The 5,283-nt window shown below is 36.6% G+C and overlaps 1 pseudogene; it reads left to right on the top strand.

Moving 5' to 3' along the window:
- The first annotated feature begins 252 nt into the window (after positions 1–252).
- LOC102830066 lies at positions 253–676 on the top strand (annotated as a pseudogene).
- Positions 677–5,283: the final 4,607 nt, after the last annotated feature.

Raw genomic sequence — 5,283 nt, 5'->3', positions numbered from 1 at the left:
TTTTTCCAGAAAGTCACTGAGATCAGAAATACAAGGCACAATTCTGTGCCTGGGTTTATGACAACAACGTATTCCTTTATCTACTCCCTGAGTAACATTCCAATGCCGAATTGTTACTTGACCTAATAATAGAGGTTCCTAGTCATGAGGAATCTGTACATGGACCAAAAGGCAGTTGTTCGAACAGAACATGGGAACATTGAATGGTTTAAAATTAAGAAAGGTGTGCGAGCTGGAGAGTGGAGAGGCTCTGAAGAACAGACACCGCTGGAGAGGATGGTGCTGGAGACCTTGGCCTGCATTGTGAAAGTGCAGCTACCGGCGTACTAAGCGGCTTCCAGTCCCAGAAAGCATTACCGGGTTTGCCTGGCTCACAGTTTCAGAATGGCTTTGGCTGTTGCCTTTTCTCGGTGTACTTGCACTACTTGGCTACCTTGCAATTTGTCCATTCCTCCCGAAGAAAAAACAACAATAGGACAGCTTGATTAATCTTAAAATACAAAAGGAAAATCCCAAAGTGGTGAATGAAATAAATATTGAAGATTTTTGTCTTGCTAAAGCAGCTTATTGTAGGTGTTGGCGTTCTAAGACGTTTCCTGCTTGTGATGGTTCACATAACAAACACAATGAATTGACAGGAGACAATGTGGGTCCACTCATACTGAAGAAGAAATAAGTATAATGGTAATGAATTAGGGTTGAATTCAATTGTGTGTTGTAAAATCCTGTAACAATATTTTTTCATTCTTTGTTTATAGAAAATCTTTGAAATGCTGGTCTTAATTATTACTACTGGTTGGTAACTATTTCTGCCAATTTATTTTCTTGCTACACTACTGTTTATATTTGGTAGTTTATATAACTTTTATGTAACATAACTTTTAGAACATTTATATGGAAATTAAATTGCATAAGTCCCTCAGTAGGATTTCTAAGAATTAATGTATCTTCCAGTAATAAAATCAATACTTCTCAACACTTGACTGAGAAAATCAGAATTATTGGCAGTGGGTCCAGTGCTTCTTTGGATATCAATATTTAACAGAACGTATACTTAAAATTTTTCCCCATTAAGTAATGATTTTTCAGATATCTCTTGTTTTGATCATTTGAAGTGATAATCTTTTAAGATAAGAAAAATATTGATATCTATAATTACACCTTTATAGAGATTATTGTCAATTAATACAAATATCCTAATTTCAGAAAAGATATAAACTGGATATAAAAAATTCCCAAGAACAGTTATTTATAAAAGTTTTGTTCAGTTTACAAAAGACTTTGTATCTGTTGTGTACTTTTTTGTGTGTATTTTGAGGTATTTGACTCAGTAACGGCATAGGGTGAGTGGCAGCACGTAGACTTGAACTCCAGCTACTGCAATTTGAAAATCAATTAGAAATCAACAAGTAAATCTGAATTCATATCAAAATGATAATGGTTCCATGTTCAAATTGTATTTATGTGAACATTTCTCTGTTTAAAGCCTTGTAATCCACAAAAACATAAAATACAAAAAATGTTTGCAAAATAGAGAAACTTAAAAAAAAAGAAAGAAAGTTGTGTGACAGGGTTATAGTCTTTCACCATACTTATTCAACCTCTATGCTGAGCAAATAATCTGAGAAGCTGGGTTTTCTAAAGAAAAACGTGGCATCAGGATTAGAGGAAGACTCATTAACAACCTGTGATATGCAGATAATATAACCTTGCTTGCTGAAAGTGAAGAGGACTTAAAATACTTACTGATGAAGATTAAAGAGCACAGCCTTCAGAATGGATTGCATCTCAATGTAAAGAAAATAAAAATCCTCACCAATGGACCAATAGACAACATTCTTATCAACAGAGAAAAGATTGAAGTTGTCAAGGACTTCATTCTTCTTGGATCAACTATCAACACTCATGGAAGCAGCAGTCAAGAAATCAAACGATATATTGCATTAGGCAAATCTGATGCAAAGGAATTTTTTAAAGTGTTGAAGAGCAAAGATGTCAGCTTGGGGACTAAGGTGCGCCTGACTCAAGCCATGGTAGTCAATAACCTCATATGCATGCAAAAGCTGGACAGTGAATAAGGAAGACCGTAGAAGAATTGATGCCTTTGAGTTATGGTGTTGGAAGAGAATACTGAAAGTACCATGGGCTGTCAAAAGAACAAACATATCTGTGTTGGAAGAAGTACATCCAGAGCGCTCTTTGGAGGCCAGGATGGCCAAACTTCGTCTCTCATACTTCAGACATATTGTCAGGAGGGACTAGTCACTGGAGAAGGATATCATGTTTGGTAGGGTGGAGAGTCAGAGAAAAAGAGGAAGACTCCCAGCGAGATGGATTGGCAAAGTAGCAGCATCAATGATCTCAAGCATGGCAACAATTGTGAGGTTGGCCCAGGATCAGGCAGTGTTTCGTTCTATTGTGCATAGGGTCCCTATGAGTTGGTACTGAGTCGATGGCACCTAATAACAAGTCTTTATTGGATCTTGGGGTAAAACCCATTAATCCTCAGCTGTAGGATGCACACTAAATTAGGTAATGGACATGACTTCTTTACCTCTCTCCCTCATGCTAGATAACATGACCTCAAGTTAACAATCCCTGGACTATAGAATTTCTGTTGAAATTCCTTGGAAACCACATGAAACTTTTTAATTACATAATGTATAATGCAAAATTTTAATTACATAATGTATAATGCCAAACCTGTGATTCACAGGAAGCTTATTCTGAACAGTCAGTACACTCCCCAAATACAGCATAGTGTCAATAAAATGTCAAGTAATTTACAATCTCATCTCAAACTGTCTTTCCACCACCAGTAAGGGGCAGACGTTAGGTTCTTTTCAAACAACTGAACATAAACAATGCATAGTTTTGAGTTCTACTTCATCAGACCATGTTGTTGTTGTTAGTTGCCATTGACAAGGCTCCAATTCATGGCCACCTATGGATAATAGAACAAAGCATTGCTTGGTCCCACACCATCTCCCATCTCAATCACGGTATGTTTGAGTCCATTACCATGGCTACTCATTAGATCATGCTACCTCCAAAGTACTAATCGATTGGCTAAAAAGCTATCCACTCAAAACCCTACACCAAGTCATTAAAAAATAAAAGATAACCATGGAGGTCCAAACAGCTGTTTATTTTCAGACAGAATACCAGCATAAAACGAAGAAAAACTTCCCAACATATCAAAATGTGATTATCTGAACATAATTGAACCTACATGGGATTTGAACGAGAGAACTGCCGATCATGAGCACCAAGTATAGACTCTAAGCTTTGTGTGATGAGTCTTTCCTCATTAATCAATAATTACTTGTCTGTAATTATTTGGTACTTGAGGGTAAATACATACTTTTCTATATAAATATAGAGAATATCATTCAGCAGAATTGTATTGAGTTATTAATTTGTAAAGTCGATTTGAACTCTGTTTTTATAAAATATACTCCAACATAAAAATCCTATTTTATCTGTCTTATTTCATCTACCCGTAAAAAATAGATCTTAAACAATTCCAGTGAGATTACTGCAAAAACTTTTTGTCTAATATTCCTTTAGCAAATAAATGAGGATTAGTCAAAAATTATCTGCACTCCAGTATGTATTAAAACACCCATCCACGTCTACACCTGATTACATTAAGCATGCACAGGAAATGATTCTGTCAAATATACAAATGACAGTGGATAATGTGGCAAACCATTTGCAAATTAGCCATGGCTCTGCTTATGAAATAATCCATGACAGAATTGGGTTTCAGTAAGTTTGTGTGAGATGCATACTCACAGAAACAACTCAAAGCAGAGTATAAACAAAATCGTTTGGATATCTGAAAACAAAATTAGGACCAATACTCAATGGAAGGTAAAAGTTTCTTTAACAAAAATCATCACTGGTAATGAGACATGGATTGATCACAATGAGCCTGAGAGTAAATGGCAGAGTATGGAATGGAAACATCCCCAATTGCTGACCAAGAAAAAGTTCCGAAGTCAACCATCAACTGGAAAATTGATGCTTACAGTTTTATGGAATTCTCAAGGGCCAGTAGTGCAACACTACCAGGAAAAAGGTTCTCCAATCAACAGTGCTCCTTACAGTGAGATGCTCATTGAAATCTAAAGCCTAAACTTTGAATTAAATGCAGAAGACTGTTATCCAAGGGCATTGTGATCTTGCAGGACAATGGACATAGCCACACAGTTGACACTCTGAAAGAACTTCATTTTACAGTGTTTAAAGCATCTCCCCTCAAGTCCTGATCTTGCTCCATCAGACTTTTAACTGTTTGGTTACCTGAAAGCAGCCCTTTGAAGATGAAGCTTCACCTCTGATTAAGAAGTGAAGACAGTGGGGCATTCGTAGCTTGCAGCTCAGCCTAAAACATTTTTATAAGAGAATACTAAAAGTTCTTGACAGATGGACAAAGCGTATTGAAAAGCAAGAAGATTATATTGAAAAATAGTGAATTTGCCTTTTTAAAAAGTTGATTAAATTCTACACCTAGAGGGCAGATAATTTTTTATTCACCCTCATAAAATCAAGATCCTAGTTTCTCAGAAACTAGAATATATAAGGGCACACTAATGACTTGCTGGCAGTTTCAGATCATGCCATTTATACTCACTTGAAGCAATTGGTAAAATTCACTCACAGGACCAGTTGGCACTTTTTATAAAAGGCCTTAAAAATACTGACTCTGTGGCCCTGTGATTCATATTACTGCCTAAGAATTTATCCTAAGAAAACAACTACGTGTGTTTAAGTGTGGCTCTAGGATAAGCACTGGACCGAAAGGTTGAAGTGAAAGACCAGCGGTTCAAACTCATTAGCCATTCCTCACAAACTCTACACAGACGTAAATACTGCTAATTAAACACTGTTAAATCTTCACCACTGGACCAATAAATAACATCAAGCTAACTGGAGAAAAGACTGTATTTAGCAAAGACTTTATTTTGCTCAGATCAACCATCAATACCCATGGAAGCAACTGTTAAGAAATCACATGATGTACTGCATTGGTCAAATGTGCTGCACAACACCTCTTTAAAATGTTGAAAAGCAAAGATGTCAGTTTGAAGACTAAGATGTGTCTGACCCAAGCCATGACATTTTCCATAGGCTCATATGAAGTAAAAGAGGAACATACCCATAAGGAGGTGGATTTGTAAAGTGACAGCAGTAATGGACTCAAGCATAGCAATGATGGTGACATTGGCCTAGGACCTGGCAGTGTTTCATTCTGTTGTGTACAGGATCACTATGAGA

Source organism: Chrysochloris asiatica, unplaced genomic scaffold (genome assembly GCF_000296735.1).
Source record: "Chrysochloris asiatica unplaced genomic scaffold, ChrAsi1.0 scaffold00039, whole genome shotgun sequence".
Taxonomy (NCBI): domain Eukaryota; kingdom Metazoa; phylum Chordata; class Mammalia; order Afrosoricida; family Chrysochloridae; genus Chrysochloris; species Chrysochloris asiatica.
Note: the sequence above shows the minus strand (reverse complement) of the source record. Positions and strands in the feature narration are given on the sequence as shown.